We start from the raw sequence: 23,887 nt of genomic DNA, 5'->3' as shown, positions 1-23,887 counted from the left end.
CTTGTTCTCTGGCTTTCTCTCCTGGGCACAGACAGATGGCTCAAGGGGTGCGCAGGCCACGTGGAAGGCTCTGAGCACCCCATGATCTCACTCCTTAGGCAGAGGCCCATGAGCCATGCCCTTACGAGGGTCATGAGGACGGCCCTGGGCTGGGGCTGCTTTCCTTTCTCAGAGAAATATTGGCTAGATCCACTTGGTTTTTGCTGAGAACACCAACTAAGGGCATTCTGCCTCATCTTTTGAACTTTTGGGATCAAGTGTCATGCCCTTGAAATAGATGGGATAATTTGACCATATTGGATGAATGTAGCAAATTCCGGGGTCCGTCCCAGAAATAATCCCAAAGAGGAAATGCTGTGCCATTCTCTTGCCCGTGGGATCCTGGGGGCACGACTTCCTACACTCTCCACCAGGTGGGAAAATAACTGTCATAGTTTTCATTGGAACGATGATATATTTAGCATTTGTTAAATTTAGACTTTCCAATCTTTCTCTGTCCCTAAACAACTACACACAAATAAGATGCAATGTTTCTAGCCCAAAATAAACAGAGCAAATAGTTTCCCAGATACTGCAGTCCCTTACCCCGATGGAGAGTGCATGCCTGTCACTGGTCTGTGCCACGTTCTCACACTGGGCCACGTTGGGTCGGCTGCATCCACGGTGAACCGGATGCACACAGACAACCAGGGTAAAGTCCCTGCCCTGGCATCAAGGTCTGTTTGTTCTGACTCAGTGAAGCCCCATGGTCGGCCCCGGGGTTCTCTGTAGCCAGTGCCAGGTTATAGAAAGGGATGTTCTGAGTCCCGGTTTGCCTCCAATCCATAGAATCAGGACTCTCAGGACTAGAAGGGAATCGGAGCCCCGTGATACCACCGCCCTCCCCACGTGACCAGGGGAGCTGCCTAGGTCAGTTCTGGAATGGGGGTGACTCTTGCCAAAGTGACCACTTCAAGTCCAAACAATTCCTTGCTGCATTCTAGCAAGTGGTTTTCTCTTCTACACTCAGGTCAACAGTGTGCTCCTTCCACCCACGGCTCCCACCTCTGCTCTCCGGCCGCACGGAATGGCGAGCCCTCCCCCGCATCACAGACAGCACAATATCTGAAGACAGTTATCAGGTCACCCACGTAAAAGAGTGCTAATTTCTCCTCCTACCTGGCTGGCATTTCAAAAGATTGTTGAAAGGATGGATTATCCAACAGGGTGATAAGGTCACTGGTTAACCGTTTAGATCCTTATCTCAACTGATGAGCCAAGTACATTTCAGCTGGACTAGAGATAGCCTCTTTTGAAGCGAAACGATAAAATAATGAAAAAATTTTCAACAGCTAGAGGAAAATGTTAGCAAAACAAACAAACAAAACCCTGGCATTGGTTTGGCCTTTCTCAGCATAATTCCAAAATCAGAGTACACAAAGAAGGTGTTCATTGATTTATTTCAGGCCTAAAATCACAAGTATTCATATATTAAAGGAGTCCAGAAAGTATTAAGAGTAAACCAACATATTGGGAATATCTGCAGCATGTAGGACAAGTAATTGGAATCCTTAATATAACAGGAGTCTTCTCAAAACAGTTTTAAAAAGAGGACACAATGTATTCATAAAATGATAGATTTGCATGAAAAACACAGGAATGAAGCATTGAAAATATTTAATTTTGTCAATAAACAGAAATTCAAACTTAAAAATTGATGTGTCTCACCTATTAGATTGGAAAAGGTTAAAGACACATGGAGTGCCTTGTCTTGTTGCAGGTCCAGGTGATGGAAGCCAGGAAAGTGGTGTGATGGTTCCGGAGCGAACCGTGTCCACGTGCGTCCAAAGTACGTTCACCCACGCATCTCAATACAGCTGCTTAGGCACAGGAAAGTACAAAGAGGGCAAAAAGCCTTAGGCACCAACCTGAATAATTAGTTTTAAAACAAGAGCTGAGACTGTTAAATTGAATGTCTTAAATACGAAATTAAAAGAAATAAACTCTCTGACGGTTTAAAAACATATGCTTACTTATTAAGGGAATGTCTGGTATCCAGGGCAAACCCTCATATAGTCATTCAGACAAGTACAATCTGTTAAAGCCTCATGCATGTGCGTAGTGATAATTCTTGAAAGACGGTATCATGGGCTATCTCTAGAAGATAAAACTGTAGGTAGCTTTCATTTTGTTCTCCTTGCATATCTGCATTTTACAATTAGTCCACAATAAAGCTGTGTTCATTATGCTCTAAAAAAAAGAAAGAAAGAAAATGAGGTAGCACTTAGGTTACGTTTTATCAGTGAAATAGTGGAAAATCCACACATGCAAGGCTGGCATGGCTGAAAAAAACACACTCCTACATTGTTTGTAAAAATGTAAAAAGTGCTGGGAATATTTTTGGAAGTCAACGTGGCATGATTGAGAACCACACAATGGTTCATTTCTTTTGGCTGATTTCCCACTGGAGGAAATTGTAAAGAACAAAACTGCTCTGGGGCACCTGGGTGGCTCAGTGGGTTAAGCATCTGCCTTTGGCACAGATCACGATCTCAGGGTCCTGGGATGGAGCACCGCATTGGGCTCCCGGCTCAGTGGGGAGTCTGCTTCTCCCTCTGCCTCTGCCTGCCGCTCCCCCTGCTTGTGCTCTCTCTCCCTCTCAAATAAATGAATAAAATCTTTAAAAAAAAAGAACAAAACTGTTGTAGGTACGTATTCAGTACAACTCACTACATTCATGCAGGAAAATGAGTCCTCTTATAATAAGGAACTGGGTGAATGATATAAAAACGAAGGGGACTATCCTGCCTTCATTATACATTATAACTGATATTTTAAATTTAATAACATAGTTTTGTATTTGTTTTGAAAAATTACTGTGAAATCACAAGAATATCCATTATCTCAGGACAGTGTGCTGGTATGCATGCAATAAAGGAAAAGAAGGGGCCCCAAACTTGGAAAAATGAGAGCAATCTTACTGGATGGACTTGGGGAGCTGTAGACCAGGGTTTCGGGTGTCTGGTACCCATCTAAGAAGTTTCCTATGGCCTTGGTGAAAGGGCAACAGAGGTGATACACTGAAGCTCTTGGAATTGCTCTTCTTCATGGGAACAGGTGGGAGATGGCAGAGAAGGAGTTGGCCCGGGTCACTGAATGGTTAGCCCAGGTTATCAACAGGGTCAGCTGCTGCACGGAAACACTGCACCCACCGCGACTTACGGGAGGCTCACACAGTGTGTTAAGTCTGAGGTCCGTGACACAGCTGGTGCACCTCAGCTAGCACTGCTCGTCACTTAACTACAGGGTACTACTCATCTTCCCATTCTCTGGGTCAACACGTGTGAGATTTGCCCATTACGGTAAACCCCCGCCGGCCCCACGGTCACCGTGCTCACAACCTCAAGCCTCCTCGCTCCCGGTCCCTAAATGCAATCCCCTTCCAAGGCCTCCAGTCCCCATCTGGGTTTCCTCTCAATGCACTCCTCTTACATCCCCACCACGAGGGACACCTGCTGCAGACTCTTGACATCTCCACCTGTCTTCACCTGGAGTGAAGTGCCTCCCTCCCCCCCTCCCCCACTGCAGCCCTCCCCATCAGGCCTGCAGGGCTCTTCACACGCAGCCCTGGCCAAGTGGTCCTTCCTGGCCAATTGCTCGTGCTGCTTGTTGCTCTCAGAGGCACAAATCTCTCTCCTGCGTATTGCAGAACCTCGGCAATATGCCCAATACCCTTCAAACCTTATGTCTGTTACGTCCCTTCTGGAACTTACTTCCAGCAAATTAGGTGGCTGCTCACATCCCTACCACCAGGAAATTGCTCATACTTCTCCCTCAACTTATAATTCCCTCCAACCTGCCCCAACTCAGGCGTTCCTACTCCCCCCACTGCGAAAACCTACAAATCCTGTAACTCTTCAGCGTGGCCATTCTACAACCCAAAAAAGCTCTCTAGCATCTCCCCAAATCTGGGAATCCGACGAGCCTTTCATTCTTTTGAAACCCTCAACACCCGAATCCATTTTACGGATGTGCCCAGGGTCTGCAAATGTGCCTTTTCTGTCTATCTGTGGTCCGTGTGGCTTTGCTCTCCCGAGCATTTAGTGCATCACCTGCACGCCACACGGCTTCTCAGGAAAGGTCTGAGGAACGACATGCCATCCGTCAGCAGTGGTCCTAGGGTGAAGCCCCTATGCTCTCCCTCTACACGCTTAGCTTTTCTCACGATCCAGGTGTCTCGGGTCTTTTGAAATTAGGATAGACTAAGAAGTTAAAATACCGTCATCTTAAATGTTAGAAAAACACAATGGAAATCCAAACATTGCTTCTTCCTAGTCCAAGAGACTGAGCTGCCCATCCCCTCACCAGGCTTGGATTAGGGGCTGGCACATGCCAGTCTCAGCTCTGTAGACAGCAGGTTGGGCGAGTAGGAGAGATCAGTGCGATCTGACTCAGAGAGACTGCGGCTCCCCCCCAGTGCCTCTCACGCCCTCCAATCCCCTGGCCCGCTCCACAAGCTGCATTTGGCCCCGGAGCCGGGCAGAGAGCCCCCATGGAGAGCATTGGGCTGCAGAAAGGACCCCACCCCAACAGCCCAGAGCCTGGCCCGGCCTGCGAAGTTGGCTGTAAGAACTGGAACAGAGCACATACTTCAGTCCCAGACATTTCAGGGGCCTGGAGAAATCTTGAATCCCTTTGGAATTTCCTGAGAATCGGCTTTTTGAAACGCCACTAGCGTGCACGCAGCCAGAACCATGTGCAAACTGGAGGGGCCGGAACTTTCCTACAGTGCTGGTGGGAACAGACAAGGCTCAACGCCCTTGGAAAAACACTATCGTGGGCGCCTGGGTGGCTCAGTCATTAAGCGTCTGCCTTCGGCTCAGGTCATGGTCCCAGGGTCCTGGGATCGAGCCCCGCATCGGCCTCCCTGCTCGGCCGGAAGCCTGCTTCTCCCTCTCCCACTCCCCCTGCTTGTGTTCCTGCTCTCGCTGTCTCTCTCTGTCAAATAAATAAATAAAATCTTAAAAAACAAAAACAGAAACAAAACTATTGTTACCCTGTCGGGTTCTTGGGCCCGACAACCACAGAAACAAGGCCGGACCCAAAAGTCCAAGGCACAGGCAAGGCCTTACGGGGGCTCCAGCTGCAGCTGAAGGAGGCACAACACCCACGGAGAGCACAGAGAGGAAGCCCTCCATAAGCACAGAAAGCTCCCTCTGCTTCCCACTCGGGTCCAATATGCTAACCAAGGGCGGCGGGGAGGATGTTTGTCTTGATTGGTTGGAAGGACCTTGTTCTGATTGGTTGGACTCAGATTGTCCTGACTGGTCGATACTGGCAGGCAACTCCGGCCCCTCTTCCATGCTTTTTGGGGCCAGGGCTCTCTGTTTTAAATCCAGCTAGAATAGGGGGCCCTGTCCTGGGCACATCCTGGCTCTGCTCCCTAAGAGAAGTGGTTTAACCATAACAACCAACGGAAAGTGTCCCAGGCGCACAGTGCTTTCCACTTGGGGCTTGTTCCCATGGTCCCTGTCTGAAGTTGATAGTTTCTTTAAAAGTTAAACACACGTTTAATATAGGATTCAGCCATTCCACTCCTAGGCATTTACCCAAGAAGGAAAAAAAAGCAATATCCATGCAATGGCAGACGTGGACACAAATGCCCACAGCAGGTTATTCACGTGGCCAAAAGGTGGAAACAACCCAGTGTTCATCAACAGGTGAATGGATAAAAAACGAGAGCAATGCATCTGGGCAATGGGACGCTGCTCAGCCACGCAGAGGAAAGAGACGTCGATACACACAATAACATAGACGAGTCCCAAAATAACGAGGCGGAGTGAACCATGAAGGATAAAAATGAGTACATGCTCTGCATTGCATTTATCTACAGTTCTAGGAACTGCAAAGTCCTCTTACTGACAGAAACAAGATTCATGGCTGCCTGGGGATGGGAGAGGGGCAGGCACAGGCGCAAGAGGGGATGACTAGGGACTGGGAAGAAGCCTTGGTGGTGATGGGCATCACCACGTGCTTTGTGGTGATGGTTGCATCGTAAAAATGTCAGCATTGATCGAATTGTACACTTCCAACTTGTGCAGTTGCTGCGTGGCAATTGTACCTCAATAAAGCCACTTAAAATCTCCAAATTAACTAAAAGTATACGAAAAAGGATCCTTATTGTCTAACGTCCTCTCTTTAGCTTGTAATAAATTCATTGAAAGCTAGTTCACATGGAGAATTCAAGGCAGCAAACTTGTCCTGTGTCTTCCCATGTGCAGGATACTTACTGATGCAGGAGGGGACAGGAAAAGGCCCTTGGCCATCCTCAGTCATCAAGATACATGCACAGCGGGGAAAAGTGAAGCTATGCTCCTCACCAGAGAGAATGTGAGTCGAGCCTTTGGGAGGGCCTGGAGGCAGAGACCCGAGCCTGGGAAGGGAGGGAGCCAGCTGAGACAGAAAAACCCTAGAGCCTCAGGGAAATGATCCAGGTGCTCAAGCACAGCGGGGACCTTCAGCATCTGGGGGAGACAAGGGCCTGGTGCTCAGAGGGGTCAGATCAGACAGCAAGCAGGGGAGGAATGGATTATAAAATGGGATCTTTATGGGAATTCTGCCCAAGGGGACCAGAACAAGAGTGGGGCTCAGTCTCCCAGGACTGTGGGCTGCTTAGGGCAGAGCTTGAAGTCTGAGACTGAGCCTATTGGCGAGCGCTTTGGAGAGGTCTGTAGATGGGGTGTTCAGAGGGTGCTACCAACCCAAAGGTACCCTCCCCGTCCTCCCTGGGACACACTGCAAGAGGGCCTGCTTCAGAATCCAAGCTTTCAGAAGGTATCCAGGTCAGTCGTCCTGCCCCAGGGCGGGACATGTGAAGAAGCTGGGGCAGGACCCCAGGTGGGTGTCATGAGGACAGTGCGTTCATTCAACAAGCATTGCTCATCCTTGTGCTGTGGTGTGGTGCTCAGGGCTAGCGAATGCAGATGAGTGTGGCTCCTAGAGACAATGAGGGGAGGGGACAAACATGGCAAATACAGTGTCTGGCACACAGCAGCTACCCTATTAATGCATGCCGCTGGAAGGAAGGAAGGAAGGGAGGAAGGGAGGAAGGGAGGAAGAGAGGAAAGAAGGAAAGAAGAAAGGAAGGAACCAGTGTCCTCCTTTCTCAGACTGCCCAAGCCCTATCACCAGCCAGACGAGGGGTAGGCTGCTCCCATCCCTCTTACCCTCTTTGATTCAAAGGGAAGGAGGAAAGGTTCTCAAAAATGCTCAATAATCTTTTTGTTAAAATAAAAATGTGTACAACACTCAAACCAGTTGTGTAGTTGACCTATATACACAGCCAAAGTCAGAGGTTTCATGCTTGGCCAGAAATGTTGGTCTGCTGACCCCAAGAGGAAAAATTGCTGATTTAAACAAAAATACCCGCAAAAAAAACACAACTGGGTGACCTACAAAGAAAAAAGAGAGAGAGAGAGAGGAGCATCTGGCCTGTCTTAACTTTTAAAATGATCATCATGGGGGGCGCCTGGGTGGCTCAGTCGTTAAGCGTCTGCCTTCGGCTCCGGTCATGATCTCAGGGTCCTGGGATCGAGCCCCACATCGGGCTCCCTGCTCGGCGGGGAGCCTGCTTCTCCCTCTCCCACTCCCCCTGCTTATGTTCCCTATCTCGCTGTGTCTCTATTTGTCAAATAAATAAATAAAATCTTTTAAAAAAATAAAATAAAATGATCATCATGGAACATTGGAGCGCCTGCCCCGCGCCAAGCTTTCTTCCTCCCCAAAGGAAATCTGGTGGCATAGAGTAATCTCCGGATACTGGCATCTCCTAATGTTTGAATTCCACTGAGTTCTGAAATCTCTTAATTGTTTCCAGGGCCTTTCTATGGAGTGATGTGTTTTTTCGAGTTAGACGGGGCTGGTGTTCTTCCCTTCAGGTACAGCTCCGAGAAGGCAACAGGATTTCTGTGCAGTGGGATCCCCATAGCACCTCACAGCCAGAGGATCAGAAAGGGCGACATAATTTCCTGAAAGAGATTCCGGGCTAGAAACTTGCTCCTAAGTCCAGCGATTTCCCACAGTGCTGAACAGGATGTACGTTGCAGCTGAGTTTATGAACTTTTTACCTCGTGGACCGCTATGGGAAGCTTAATTCACACTACACTGTCCTTGGCCAAATTCCTTTTAGATGAGAATGGGGCAGCAAGATTGGTTCTGACCATGAGTTTGACGTCGGTGGGGAAATGCCTGTGCTTTTTGGGGTGCTGGCCCTGGAGAAGCTGCAGGGCCTCACTCTAGAAGCACAGGGCCCCTGGGTGTGGGGCTCTGTGTCTGGAGGGATGCCCAGAAAGTGCTGGGCAGGAGGGAGCATGTGTCAAGCCCCTGGATCATGGACCCACCATGCTGGCCAATGGGGAGAGAAGTAATGGGAAGGCATTTTCCTCCCAGAGATTCCTGCAGTATATATGGCAATAGCTGGGGATTGGCAGGGTTCATGGAGATCATGTGGCCCAGAGTCGGGATCATACTGCCCGCTGATGCACAGCCCATTCATGGCAATAAAATTACGAATGAAAGTCTAAACGCAATTATAGGCCACACGCGCATGGATAAGGAGACTTGGCGTACCTTCTCCAATAGCCTCTGTCCCCTGTGTATGCTTGGCTGGCTACCTTCAGGTCTGAAATTCCAGGACCTTTTGCACAGAATATAGCTCCCTGCTCTTCTGACTTCATCTCAAGTTCCCAACAGAAGAGATGAAATTCAAGTCTACAATCAGAAGACTATAAGTTCCTTTCTGAGGCTTCTGCCCCAGGGCCCAGCCCTCCTCCGTATCTCTGGAGCCTATTTATTGGCAGACATGCCAAAAACAGAAGTAGAAATAATACCAGTAACAGCCACAGTCACTAATAATAATGACAATAAAACAATAAAAAAAGTAGTTCATAACAATAATGGCAGTAGTAATCGTCACCTCCTCAGTGCCTAGTACATGCTGGGCCAGGGACCCATTCCGAGACCGGCAATTTTCTTCCCTATTTTCACAAATGCAGACAATGATGCTCAGAGTGATGGGTAAGCAGCCCCAAGTCATGCTGCTATGACTGAGAAGATTCCAGGTCAGGTGGGACTGAAGGGGAAGGCCATTCTCTTAAGTGCTTTGACATGGCGCATCAGGCCAGAGCACAACTAGAGGTTTCAGGACTCAAGACCCCTTGGCAGAGCTGGTAAGAGGTGGTTTCCCCACAGCTATCTCCTCCCTGAATGTGTGCCCTTTCTTTCCCACTGGTGCCCTTCCTCTCCCTCACCGAAGGCTCTCCAGAACTCCCCGAGATACGTTACCCTTGCCCTTCCACCTGCTGACACCCCTGAAGGCAGGGCTGGCTTGCGTGGCCCTTCACCAGGAAGCTTCTGGACCTGCCTGCCTGGGCTAGCCACCCAACCAGCATCTCTAGACCCAGCATGCATGTGATCTGCAGCTGATCACAGCTTATCCCGGCCCGATGGTGCCTCCACGACTTACCTCTGTGTCCCCAGCCCTAGCAGTGTCTGGAGTAACAGAGGCGCTAATGAATACAGGAACCAACAGATGCATGAAGACAGGAGACTGGCTTGGGTGAATGCTTCTCAGCCTTTTATAACCTGTGTTCTTCCAATAAGCATAAACATCGTGTGTCACCTCCCCAGGAGGGCTCAAAACCCCCGGGACATGCATCAGCTCTCCTACCCATGGCTGTTCAAGTCACCGTGGCTCTCCATCCACCAGGGAGCGGTCTCTGGCTTGGTTCCTATAATCTGTGTTACCCAAACCATTTGCAATTTATTTCATTATCCAAACATTTGGCACAGAACACGTTTTTTCAACATTAACACTTGCTTCACACCTTCTGAAGTCTGATTTGGTTCCTGGGGTGAGAAGGTGGGGAGGACTCCTTAATACCCACCTTTGAAAATTCACGGGGTGATGGAGTCAAGGTAAGCCGACAGGAAGCTATGATTTGACTAAAGTCACGGGAGGTGTAACTGGAGGTGAGGAAGAATGCATCAGAGGAAGAACAAGTACAGCTCGGCATGTTTAATGGAGACTCACTTCTGGAAGACCCTGAGAGTGAGGGCAGAGGCTCTGCCCTGGTGGGTGGGGGATTGTCAGCCGCCAGTGACGGCGGGGCAGAGCAGGGGGAGACCGCTGGGGGCAGCAGCTCCTGGAGAGGGTGAAGAAAGGGCCCGAATCCTGCAGTCCACTGGGGACGCCAACCTTTGAGCGGTTGCCCGTGAAACAGCTAGCCAAGCTTTGGGACAGATATGGGGATCTCATGGTAGTTCTAGTCTTAGAGGAGATGGAATGGGAAACCTGCACCCGTCACCTCTCTAGGAAGCCTTGGGAATCTCAGAGTCAAAGGGAGAGTGGGAGTTGGTGCAAGAGACTGGGACAGGGCTGGGGGGCAGGGTAGAAAGGGTGTGAAACATTGAAAAAGAAGTGCTGTGCTCCCTGAGCTCCAGAGGCTCCTCCGTAATCCAGTGTGGGGCCCTGGTACATTTGCAAGTGTGTTTTTCTCACCAACATACTATGAGTGCAATGAAATCATAAGAATTCTCCAGGACCTCACCATTTTCTTCCATTTGTGGCAAAAGAGACCTTCTAAAAATATTTATCCCTTTCACATAAGCAATATAAAAATAACGGCTTAAAAACAAGTCATGCCAATGCACTGAGATGTTCCTGGGAAAAAAGTCTCCTGTGCCAAAATATAAATAAATGAATAAATATGATTAATTATATGAAGGCATGAAGTCCTAAGATCAGGATGGCTCTTTAAGACCTAGGAAGCTCTGCACTTTGGGACAGTTCCGCACAGCCCTGCCTCCCTTCTAGATTTATGTACTTTTTAGTGTTCACTCAAAAACTTTCCTGGGGAGCCTGTGTACTATGCTTAGTTCTGGGGTTGCAGAGCTGAACATGACCAAGTCCTACCCTTGGGTCATGATGTAAACAAACAGTTGTCCCTCAAAACGACCAGGACTATAAAAGCAACTGTCCCAGAACATCAGAGAAGAAGGGAAAGATCCTTTATTATGTGATTTTAGAACAATAACATTTAGACAAATAATTTATTTAGGGGCACCTGGGTGGCTCAGTTGGTTAAGCGTCCAACTCTTGGTTTTGGCTCAGGTCATGATCTTGGGGTCCTGGGATGGAGCCCCCCGTCGGGCTCTGTGCTCAGCAGGGAGTCTGCTGGAGATTCTCTCTTTCCCTCTCCCTCTTCCCCTCCCCCACACCTGCTCGCTCTCTCTCGCTCTCACTCTCTCTCAAATAAATCTTTAAAAAAAAAAGAAAAATAATTTATTGAGATTATTTCATAGCATACACCAAAATACATCCTTGAGAGATTCTAGAAGGACATATTTAGTCACTTATTTTGTTCAAAGTAACAAAACTACAAGACAACAACCATCAGTCATCAAATCTTGGGAGAAGGATGAGCTTTTTAAAGCAACAGAAGAAATTACCAAGGAAAGACACGTTGCATTATGACTAGAGAAAAATTTTAAATGCCGATATATTAAAGATATCACCAAGATTTCAGAGTGAAGGGATAAAGAACACATAATTGTAGCAAATATGAAGACACAGGGTTAATTCCACAACAAAACACCAGTGGAAGAATAAGGTTGGGGTCATGAACCAGGATTCACCAAAGGAAATACAATTAGTAAACAAACACTTGGGAAAATTTCCTGCAGTCTTAAGGATGGAATAAATATAATTAAAATAATTACATACCATTTGACCTATCAGGTTCACAAAGCTTGTACAAATAAACATCACTGCCCGAGAACGTATGGAGACATAGTCCCTTCGGTGGCCAGTGGACAATATTGATCCAGAGCTCCAAAGCCATCTGTGGAGACGGCCCAAGTAATCTAACTTCTGGGAATCCTGAGGTATTGAAAACAAGTCCTGTAAAAGCTTCAGAGAGAAAAAATTTCATCACAACATAATTCATAATAATGACAAACTGATAATATCATAAATGTCCCCCAAAGAGACACATTGGTTAAGGAAACACTCTTTTGCAAAAGCACTCACTGCACTTCTATTTTAAAAAAGTATGTCATAGCAAGAAAAATACGTCTGATTGAATGTTAAATGGAAAAAGCAGAACATAAACCGGAATCTACAGCCTGATCAAACCATAATAAAAAGGATTTACATGGGAAGTCAAAAGAGATATGCCACAATGTTTTCATGCTGGGATTAGACATGGTTTGTGTTTCATCTCATTCTGCTCGTTTACATTTTCCAAATGTGCTTTAATGCATGCGTCAGTGGCTCTCAGATTTTAACACACATATCACTAAGGTACTCCTTAAAAGTGGGGACTCCCTGGCCCAGATGACCTGGTCTATAGGATCTGGAATCTATAGGTCTGCAGTTCTGAAATCCGTTCTCTGACACCAGCTGGGTGTCCTACAATTCCATTCAATTCTGACACTCACTACCCAGAGTTAGCATCAGACTTCACAAGTCAAGGGCAAGCTCCCCACAAGATTGCCCTTCTTCGGATGCTAGCTGCGGATGGGATCCCAAAGCTCCCCGGACTTCTATCCAACTTGGCTACAAATTTGGGGTTCCCATCACCTCCCACTTCACAATTGTTGATTTACTAGAAGGACATACAAAACTCATGAAAGTGCTAAACCTACAATGACAGTTTCATTTTAAAGGATACAGACTAACACCAGATGAAGAGATGGCCAGGGCAAAGTCTTGGGGAGGATAGCACGGAGCTGCCGTGTCCTTTCCTGGAATCCAAGCACACCACCTTCCCAGAACCAACCAGGAAGTTCCCTCACACCTCAGTATTCAGAATTTTTATCCAGTGTTTTATTACCTAGGCACCATTGATTAAACCATTGGCCATATGACTGAACTCAATCTCCAGCCCCCTCCCCGCACTACCTCCCCCGAGGTCTGGGTATGGGGCTCAAAAGTTCCAACTCTCAATTCCATACTTGTTCTTTCCAGCGTGGCCAACTCCCCCCTGGGGCCCCACTACCTAAGGTTCCACCTCATTAATATAAATTTGGGTGTGGTCAAAGCTTGTTCTTAAACAGACACTTCTATTATGAAATTCCAGGGACTTTGGAGCTCTGTGCCAGGGATGGGGACAAAGACCAGATGTATTCTTTATTATACCACAACAGCCCATGTCCAAGAGTCATGCCTTGAAAAATATTAGAATATGAATTATTTTAATTTTTAGAAGTGATTAATAGGGAAAGTATTTGGGGTCACTAGAGGATAAGGAAGTAGGGAAGAGTCTGCATGGAGATCTTCGAGCTGGGTCTGGGATGGTAATAGGGGTTTCCAGAAGGAACATTTGATGGGGGAGGGTGGATGGGAGATACAGCATATGGTGAAGACAGACTTTGGAAAGTATATTGCGTCTCTGGAAGAAGCGGTGTGTTCCACGGTAGCCGGAGTGTAAGTCTATGTGTGGAAGAGACTGTTCTCAAGGACAGGTCACTTGGCACCAGGTTAGGCTAATCCCCATTTGCCATACCAGGGCGTCTAATTTTAGGTAAGTGTTTTACAAACTGTAGCAGGTAGGGCTGGTTCATAAACTAGAAATATCAGGGGACATGACATGCACTAAGGGGAATTGTTTGGTGAAGCTCATTTTGGTTTTATATGTAGGTTTATGGGGTATATTTGTGTGGGCATTTGAACAACACCTGGGCCCCACAAATAGTGGGTCGAAAGTCACAAATGCCCACTGCTGAAGCTGTTAGCCGTGTCAGGTGACTGTCAACAGGTATAAGGGGGACTGTAAGGTGAGAAACGAGGGGAGGTGACCCATCAGGAACCAGCCACAGTAACCGATGGCCAGCTAGGGCACAGCAGGGGACTGCAAAGAAAAAGCTAGAATGGAGCTGTATCTGGGAATTATATTGGCAGATTTAGGTGCCTGCCTGAATACAAGGCTGGATATGAGCCTAAAATCCATAGAAGAAATAATGGGGTGGGGGGGCCTCCTGAGTGACACAGTGACTTCAGGGGCCCACAGGACATGATATAAAGTGTAGGGAGGTAGAGGTGTGCCTGCCAGAGATGTGGGACAGGGCGAAGCCAAGCCAGGAGCGCCAAATACAATGAAGAATGGGAGCCCAGAGCACCACAGCCCACCAGGGCTTCAAGGAAGGGGAGGATGCCACAGGGGGGCAGGAGAGAAAAGCCAGCCGGAGGACGCAGAAGGGAGGTGTCCAGGTGGAAAACAAGAGTGCCCCGCCTGCTCTCCCCGCAGAGCCCCTTGGAATGCACCCAGAATCTCACTCACAAAGCTGCAAAATTAACTAAGCTCGGGAACTGGAATTTAGGAGTTTTCCAGACTCTGGAAAGACGTAGCACCAAAGGCTACCTGGATCGAGCCCACTGGAGCCAAAGTGATTAAAATCCTATAAATCTATAGATCTGATTCGAGTAGACAGAGCTGATGGTGGCGCAGAAGAGATTCAAAATGGATCGTTTACCAAAAAGCACCGGGAAAGCTGGCTCTGATATATATTGTTGACTCCACCTTAAACTCTACCCAAATAAATGTTAAGCCCATCCAGGAGGAAATAAACAAAACAAAATGTATGAATATCGATACATTGTGCCTAAAGAAGGGCCTCCAAACAAACAAGTCACTTATATAAAGCATTTCAAAGGTCAAGGAAGGTAGGAACAAAAGCAAAGAATGCACTGCCGAGAATTAAAGGGGGCGTTTCAGAAAGGGGTAACCCATCGTGTCAGCCACTGCGTAAACCACATCTGATTGTTGAGGGTAAAATCGGAACTGGGTCTTGAAGAACGCTCGAGATTTAGACAGGTGCGGTTTGGGGAGGAAGGTCCAGGTGGCCAGGACGGCATGGGGCTGGGCCAGGGGACAGCCAAGCCTTGGGGTGGCCTGGCTTAGTTATCAGGTTACAAAAGTCCTGCATAAACAAAGGCCACCTGGCAAGTGACACCACCTGCCTAACTTCATTTCCTTATGACTGTCAACATTGACATTTGCAGACTCTTTGAAAACACCCTTAATTACTCTAGCAAATGATAGCCTCTCTGCAGGCAAGTGGGTCTAATCCAAACACCCGATCCAGGGTATTGACTTTGTTGGGGAGAATCGCTACCTCCACCTTGGGGAAAATGAGCCCAGATATTTCTAAGTGCTTATAGGCAGAGTTGGTTTTCTAATTATTTTCTCTTTCACCAAGCACATTTAAAGAGCAGTTCTTTTGTATATTGTAACCAGGAGAGGAAGGAGATCTTCAAAAACAGATCCCTCCCATCAGGGGAAGGAAAAAAAGAAAGAAAACTTAGGAATAATACCAGCCGAGGCAGCATATTCACACGAAGCTCCCTGTCACCCTCCCAGGATGGTATTTCAAAGAAATGGTTAGATTTATCATTACATGCAAACTGGTACGTTTCCTCTTCATCGACTTTCACAGGAAACAAACACGTCTAAGTCTCCAGCAACCAGAACAGAGCGCCCAATTTACAGAGCCCGTGAGAGGGTGATATTCAAGAAAGAAATGAGATGCTTACACAAAGAGATGAAAAAGTATATATCCTTTTAATAATTACAACCTGGCTTTTGTCTTGAGTCATCCTGGCTAAGATGCGCACAGGAGGCTGGGGAGGCAGTGTTCCTCCCCAGAGTAGACATGCTCAGCTGCCTCCCATCAAAATAGAGCAGAAGCGGTTTTTCTCAGTGACAAATCCTGGATTCAAAATGATACCGTTAACGTCCACCAATCGTGAAACTCAAGACCATACTCAGCACGCCCGCGCTGAACCCCTGAGGTGCACACAACATCCCCCAGGATTTTCTGAGGCCTTCTTTTGCTCTCCCAGGCAAGCAGTGGGATCCCCGCAGGATCTGCATTTCCTGGAGCCCTGATTTGAAAGATCACAGGCCTGAACTCGATCTCATTTACAGACTTTTAGTAACAGGGTCTCACCTTTAATAAGGTGCTTCTCTTCCTTTTAAATCAGGAGAGTCTTTGTTTGCAGAGCTGACGGAAGGAGTTCCTTGCCAACCTGATCTGTTGTTGGCTGGGGGCAAATTCCACTGGAAGGGAGTGTTTGGTGAGAAGGGGCCTTCTGCAGGGAGAGGAGGATTTTGTTCTAAGAAACCAGGTGGATACAGACCCCTTGTGACAAAGCCAAGAACTGGCCAGCATTTGAAAGAAGCCCACGAATGCTCATGGCACACACGGATTGTGCTTGATGCTTTTGTTCTACGGAAGTTTAATAAAAGGTATTTTCTGTACACCCTGGGAGGAGAAAATGGAGAGACACAAGTCTCTTTTTATCACATGCAGGAGGTAGCTGGAACCTGTGGTTATTGACAGTGAAAATCTGAGTCCTGGGCGGGGGTGGGGGGTGGGGGGGGTGGGGAGGGGTTGCCTCAGGGGGCCTGCCCTGAGCCTACCCCACAGCTCCATCCTGGCCAGGGCTCCTGTGCCGATCCTGGCTCTGCACCCAGCTCATCTCTGTGGTTCTCCTCACAGATTGTAAAGACGTGTTTGTATAGACCTTTGGCCATTGTCCTGCTAGACCCAAGACTAGGGCTGAGATGCTGTGTGTATTCACTTCTGCACACCCAGGCTCTTGCACAGGAAGGGGGAGGGACTCCAGTAGACAGTCATTACTCAATGGTCCCTTCTTGAAGACAAGGAGGCTTTAATGCCTTTGTCTGCCCTTTGTTCAGAAGGACACACATTTTTTTGTTTTGTTTTGTTTTATCTAAGTCTTTTCCTGTATACTGGCCTCTCTCCTTAAGCTAATAAATACATTTAAACATCTCTTATCTTTAAGAGAAGGAAGGAAGGCAGACACAAAGACAGAGAAACAAGCAAGAAGAGAGGACACATGGGGCACCTGGGTGGCGCAGTCGGTTGAGCGTCCAACTCTTGGTTTCTGCTCAGGTCATGATCTCAGGGTTGTGAGATCAAGCCCCGCATCAGGCTCCACGCTCAGTGGGGAGCCTGGGTTTCTCTCTCCCTCTGCCCCTCCCCTCACTCATTCTCTCTCTCTTTCTCTCTCTCTCTCAAATAAATAAATAAGTAAGTAAATAAATAAATCTTTAAAAAAAAGAAAGAGGACACAAAGAAGGAAAGAACAGAACAGAGACTTCTTAATTCTGTCTCTCTGTCTGGTTATGTCACTGTCAGACCTCTTGAACGATGAGGTAGCTGCTCTTTCAACATGCCTCCCCTCCCTTAACCTTTGGCCTCAGCCACTCACTTTCCCCAAGTCTTCCATTCCAACAGCTTGCCTCCTGCACCCAGAACTGACCAGGTAATAGGGTCTACCCTTGGGAACCAGGGGCCTGTTCCCCAAAGGTCATTATCCTCTTCATCAATACCAACCCTAAACCATGGTAGGGCACAGAGAGGGTCTGACCAGCTAGACTCCTTTCTTCTTCCTAAAGGTTGTATTGACTCTCTTCTATCACCTGCAAACCCCCCACCCCAACCTCCATCATCCAAAACCCAGCACACGGGCTTGCCTTCTCCTTCAAAGAAGTAGTGGAGATCATGGACCATAAGGAGGCCAGTTTCCCTGGCATCTCCATTGCTAGGATTATACCTACCTTCATTTTCTTTGCACTGGGTGTCTGTGACTGTAACAGAGTGTTCTGAAACTTAGTGACACAAAACTACAGTAAAAATGTCTTATCTCACATAGCTCAGGAATTCAGGAAGCGCTTAGCTGTTAGGGGTTCTGGATCAAGGTCTCTTGTGAGTCAGGGTGTTAGCTGGGATTGAAGTCCTCTCAAGGCTTGACTGGAGCTGCAGGGTCCACTTCCAAGATGTCTTACTCACAGGCCTAGTACCAACAAGTCTTAGTTTCTCCCTGCCTTTTGACAAGAAGTCTGAATCCCTGGCACATGGACCTTTCCATAGGTCTCCCATCATGGTGGCTGGCTTCCCCCAGAGTGTGATCCAAGAGAGTGTGGGGTCGAAACCACAATGATTTATACAATCTAACCTCAAGAGTGACATTCCCTCAGTTTCCTAATATCCTCTGGGGGTACACAGGGCAGTGTTGGAGAGACCCACACCAGGGTGTGAACAGCAGGAGGTAAGACTCCCTGGGGCCATCTTGAAGCCTGGCTATCACATGGGCCTTTCTCCTCCTGGCTTTGCCAGTGATCCACTTTTCCTTTTTATCTCTAGTCTCTCCCTGTCTACTGATTTATTTACCTAAACTAGTGCATCCAAATATCTTGTAATTGAAAAATAAGAGAACTCTTTCTTCATCTATGTGATTCCACTGAGAGGTTCTTTCAAATGTCATCTGTATACTGTCTCATCTTCCTCAGCTCCCTCATGCCTCAGCCCATCACTGCCTCTCTGGTCCCTGCTATTCCTCCAAACCCTGCTATGGTCACCAGGGAAGTGAGCACTTCCACACCCAGTGAGTGCTGTGACTCAGGTGACATCTCCGGACACACAGGCATAGGGACCCCCCTCCTTCCTGAAGCACCTTCTCCTTCAGCTCATCAGGCATCACCTGCTGTCACCCACTGAAATATGGCCTTCCAGCTCGCTTTGGGCAATCACCATCCTTCAGTGCTGGCATCACCTACAGTGTACCTTGTAACCATGTGCCAATCCAGCTCTTAGATAGGCGCCCTCATCCTTCATCCCAGACAACAAGGCTTACCAGCTGGCTCTTTCTCAGGCAATCTCCACACCCTTTCAGACCACAGGGAGACCCAGCCTCATCTCCATGGTGTCCATGGGCCTCTGGGAGGTCCCACAAGCTCAGCTGCCTTTCTGTTGCACACCTGACTTCTCTCCTAGGCCAGCTGTCTATCTGGCATCCCTCAGAAGGGAGGCATAAGATTCTTCCAGCCCGGGATCCACTGATGTGGTTGAAACTAGATCATTCCTGCAGGAACTTAGCCAGAAGTGGTCTGGTGGAGCCAGGGCCCCTGAAATGAGTCTTTAACTCTCTTGCTTCTCCTCCAGCTCATTTCCACATCACTATGAGGAGGAGGGAAAAAGGCAGCTGCAATCATTGGCAAATAATTGGGCCACACAGCCAAACCGTTTCTTCTATTTTTTAGCTTGATGTCAATTCATCCTCTGGTTTCTCTGTTCATAATCCTTTTCCTCCTTGGGACAATACCAGATGAATGCTTCTAGCCTGAATGGGGGGAAATCCCAGGCCTAAGTTACTTGTGTACAAGCCCAGGTAATAATCACATGCCATCCCGCCGTGCATGTGTGTGCTGATAACTCCCAGACCCCTCTGCTGCCCGTGGCTGCTTGGACATCCCCATGGGGCCGCCGCACTGAAGGCTCACATTCGCTCATTACTCTGTCTCCGTTTCATTCTCAATGTCCAGCCAATTCTGACACCACAACTTCCTGCCCCTAAACCACAGACATCTTCATACAGAGAGTTAGGGCAGGGCTCCGAGTCCCCGCTCCCTCGGCATCTAAACCTCATGGCCCTGTATGGTAGATAGAGCTGTTTGGATGAGGAAAGACTAGATTCTAGTCCAGATGCAGCAGTTTAATTCCTTTAAAAAGATTTTTTCCAAGATGGGATTATTTCCTAGGCCTAAAATTCTTCAGTTTGTCTCTCAGTATCTACTTACAATGATTTCTAAGCTTAATGTGTTATTTAAATTAGGTCACACCTTTCCCAAAAGTCTTCTTCTGGGCATTGACCTCCCTGATGAGTTCTGTGCATGTGGGCCCCAGGAGAAGCATGATGTCACCTGAGCATCAGCAGGTGCGGGGACGCGGCTCAGACGCTCAGACGTCCACCGCGCACGAGTCCTGCTTGCTGCTGCCCAAGCCTTCATTCCCCCGAGGGTGAGCGGACACTGCCCTCCAGAGTGGAGAGGGCAGGAAGGGCTTTAGGTTCTGGGCTGATGGAGGCGCTAGGTTTGGGTTCTGCCTCTGCTTCCTTCTGGAATCCGGCATTCTTGGGGGGGGCCAACTTTCACTGAAAGTCATTTCTTGCCTTATTGATGTCAAGGGTATCAACTTATTTGGCTTGTGGTGTCCCTCTTCCTCCCACTGCCACTTCCTTCTTGTAAATGTTATGATTAGACACTCTCTTATCAGCTGATTGAATGGAAAGAGCCAGCAGGAGAGGGAAGTGGCAGAGGAGGACCTGGAGCCGGAAGACCCAGCCATCACCTACGGATGCCCCAGAGCTGCTTTCCACCCACCGTCAAAGCAATGCCACTAAATACTGAGCCCACAAGTGCACGCCCCTGGGGAGGCACTGAGACCCTGTCTGTCACCTCCGCCCCACTTCCCAAGTCAGGGCCACCTCGGAGCCAGAGGCTTTCCCGGATTAGAGTTGTTGCCCTCTTTAACGCATCTCCAGTGACGCAGGGGGCCACCAAAAGCTGAGAGCCGCTGCCTGGAGCCTCCCAAGAGGCATGGTTGCCCTTTTAGGGGCATCTGGGAAGCAAACTTCTCTGTCCTGCTAGTGACCCCCAGGCGTGACCTGGAGGCTGCCATCAGGAGATGAGCTCAGCTGTCACCAGGGCACTTTGCTCTCCCATCTACCAGGACCTGAACTACCACACTTGGTTCCTGCCTGGACAAAGCGTTTGGGTCTTGCTTGGGGCTCCTCAGGAGTTCCCATTACCAAGCTCTGTGATCACAGATCAAACAGGCAGGGGCTGCTGTGTGAGCTGTGGCCCCACCACTCGGTAGCCCTTCCCATGTGATGAAGAAGCCCCCACTCACACGTCATCCCTGGCAGCAGAGTGGAGACAACAGCGGTCTTCAGCGACCTAGGAGACCTTTCTGCCCATTGAGGAAATGAAGCTGGGGAGCCTGTCCTGAAGAGGCTGCTTGGTTGTTTCCACTGTGGAAAATGCTGGAAAGTCACTCATGGGGAGGCCTGAGGGTAGCAGAGGCCATTATCAACTAGGCTTTGTCAGACATGGCAGATGAAAAATGAAAACAATGAGGGTGGGGGCCTAATTCACTAGGACCAGGGCCCTAATAAGAAGAGGAGGAGACACCAGAGCCCTCTCTCCTCCACACGAGGACTCAGGGAGAAGGCAGGGATCTATCTCTAAGCCAGGAAGGAGCTCTCACCAGGAACAGAATAGGTAGCATCTTGACCTCAGACTTCCAGCCTCCAGGACCGTGAGAAATAGAAACCTGTTGTTTAAGCGCCCCCGTCTGCGGTGTTTTGACATGGCGGCCTGAGCCCACCACTACGGTATCACCGAAGCTTACGGCCTGAGCCCCAGGGACTCATGTTGGAGACCCATGGAGAGGCAAGGAGAGGGACAAAAGCTGTAAGGACCACCCAACCCTTGCACTGCTTCACACAACACATTAGAAGGGGTGTCTCCTGCACTTTGTTGAAAACACCATTGCCCAGTGCCTTGGGAAAGGTGGACTGCTCCAGGAAGAGAGGGTGGGATCAACAGCAGTGTCCAGGTGACACTCTGGAGCCTGAAGTGCCAGGCCCAGGAGAGCTTGCCGTGCGCGCCCGGGAAGGCCAGCCCTAGCGGGAACTGCAACCATCAGGAGAATCCAGCGAGCTCCGGTGGGCTCAGGCATACCCCAAGAGACAGCAGCATGACCCAGAGAAGGTTCACGTCAGGCAGCCATCCAGACCTGGGGGAGGTCTGGGAGCCATCCTGGAAGGTCCCCAAACGTTACAGGGACAGGAGACTCTCCCTGCATTGGCAGGGGTCCAAGGAGCAGGGAAGATGAGGAATGTGTTCCATGAAGTGCCCCCATTTGTAACCATAGTCCTGGTGGGACCCACGTCAACTCCAACTGTCATTCCTCTGTCCATTCATTTATTCAACAAACATTACTGATCATCTGCTGTGCACCAGGCATTGTTCTATGTTGTCTTAGTCTGTTTGGGCTGCTGGAACAAAAGTAACGTCAGCCAGTGGCTTATAGACAATAGAAATTTATTTCTTACCATTTTGGAGGCTGGAAGTCTGAGATCAAGGCACCAGCTGATCAGGTGTCTGGTGAGGTTCTGCCACCTGGTTCACAGCAAGCTGCCTTCTCCCTGTGTCCTCACATGGAAGGAAGGGCAAGGGAGCTCTCCGGGGCCTCCTTTATAAGGGGAGCTGGCCCCATTCTTGAGGGCTTTGACCTCCTGACCAAATCACCTCCTGAAGGCCCCAACTTCAAATACCAGATTTCCAGGAGTGAATTCTGGAGGGACACGAGCATCCAGTTTACAGCCTATGCCCTGGAGCTTCATTAGTGAACACAGTATACAAGGTCTCTTCTAGAAATAGCAATTATATCCTGAAGATGGAAGCAGACAACAGACAGTGAACAACCATGTAAAGCCCAGTCTGAGAGAACAGAGCTAAGCATATGTACATGCATATGTATATATAGTATACACAACACATATATCATACATGTGTATATACGCATATATTTAGTCCCTTTCTTAGTGAGTCAGTCACCAGGAAGTTGTTTCGGTGTCTTCGTAAAGCTTTTTGAGTTAAAAGGAGAGGGACACGCCGATAGACATGTTAACCCTGCTCTCGAATTGAATAGAACCTCCTTCTAGAACAGGTAGGCCCCCTTCACACCAACCAACTCTCAGCCATTTTCATCGGGAAGTGGCTCTGGGGTGCTGTCCTCCTGGCAATGTCCCACCACGTGGGCAACCTACTTAGCGTGGCTTAGGAAGACTTGGATCTTCTTGGCTCCCAGGAAAAGTGAAGGGTGATCATCTGCCCACCTCCCCTCACCCATGAACTTGCCAAGTTCCATTTCCAACGTGCATCGATGTGTCACATTCATTTGCCTTGTTATTCCTGGAACCCATTTTCCTACTGGCAACCCCGAATATTGCCTTCAAAACACTTTGGTGTCTACGAGAGCCAAAGGAATCACACATTAAAGCTGTTTAAATAGGCACAGAAATGCAGTTGCTAAATCTCTTTTGTGGCTTTTCTTATAATGTTTTTTCTTATATATTACAATCATTCGTGTGTGCCAATGTCAACTGTTAAAGGGAATAACACTGCAATTACTATTAAAAAGCAATAATGAGGCTGGAAGACTCACTCCCAGCTTCCCCACACAGAATCCTATTTGCCAACAATGAGCCTCACACAAACACGATGCCCTTTTGTTCTCAGAGCATCTTCTTACCTTTTCTTGCTTGGTTGCAGCGTCTTGGTCACTTGAGCAGGCCAGACTCTATCTCAACCTTTTTATAAGGAACAGTGTTCCTGCACTTCCCTCAGCTGGTCCCAGGCAGACTCCCTGCCAGGTCCCTGTTGTCCCCTCTGGAGCAGGTAGCCTAGTGAAACCTCTCCTTTCTCTCATCACCACCACCCCCCTAAGCTACAGCAGCCATCAATCTTATTATAGTGATGCAGGATCTGCAAAAACCATTCTGCTCACAAATGTTGATACCTTCCTCTCTATACCTGGGGTGTTGCTGAAGACTCCCCATTTTGTCAGCCCCTCCTAAATGCAGACAGTGCAAGCACCCCGGGGGAGGAAGGCTGAAGAGGAGAAGGCTGTGCGCGCTGACGTGTCCCCCCGCCCTTCCCCGTGCCCCAGCCCTGCGCCTGCCTGGGATGGTGCCACGGGGAGCAGTGCTCTGCCTTGCAAGGAGGTGGTGACTCCAGCATGTGACAGAACAGAGGGCAGGCTGGAGGCATCCACGGTGTCTGCCTCTCAGGGGATGATGGAGGTTTCCAGAGGGCCACGCAAGAGAGGCACCAAGTCGGGGAGCTCTGCCAAGACAGAGGGTGTGTTCTAAAATAGCTTGAGCTTGCGGCCCTGGAGTCGCCATGAGAGCCTTGCTGAGCTAATGTTTATTGATGCTGTTTTCTGTTAATTAAATTAAATCTCTTTCTGAAGCTGT

The 23,887-nt window shown here is 48.6% G+C and overlaps 1 long non-coding RNA gene across 1 annotated transcript; it reads right to left on the bottom strand.

Annotated features, from left to right (window-relative positions):
* Positions 1 to 1,439: 1,439 nt before the first annotated feature.
* Positions 1,440 to 23,589, bottom strand: LOC123838272 (uncharacterized). Its single transcript, XR_008505538.2, has 5 exons — positions 23,164 to 23,589; positions 21,962 to 22,299; positions 11,762 to 11,947; positions 2,013 to 2,229; positions 1,440 to 1,856 (listed from the first exon to the last, which is right to left on the bottom strand). It is a non-coding gene; the product is annotated as an uncharacterized LOC123838272 (long non-coding RNA).
* Positions 23,590 to 23,887: the final 298 nt, after the last annotated feature.

This window comes from Mirounga angustirostris, unplaced genomic scaffold (assembly GCF_029215605.1).
Source record: "Mirounga angustirostris isolate CCGP_5_RB_7025 unplaced genomic scaffold, mMirAng1.0.hap1 SCAF_3, whole genome shotgun sequence".
In the NCBI taxonomy this organism is placed as follows: domain Eukaryota; kingdom Metazoa; phylum Chordata; class Mammalia; order Carnivora; family Phocidae; genus Mirounga; species Mirounga angustirostris.
This window is presented reverse-complemented; position numbering and strand designations above follow the sequence as displayed.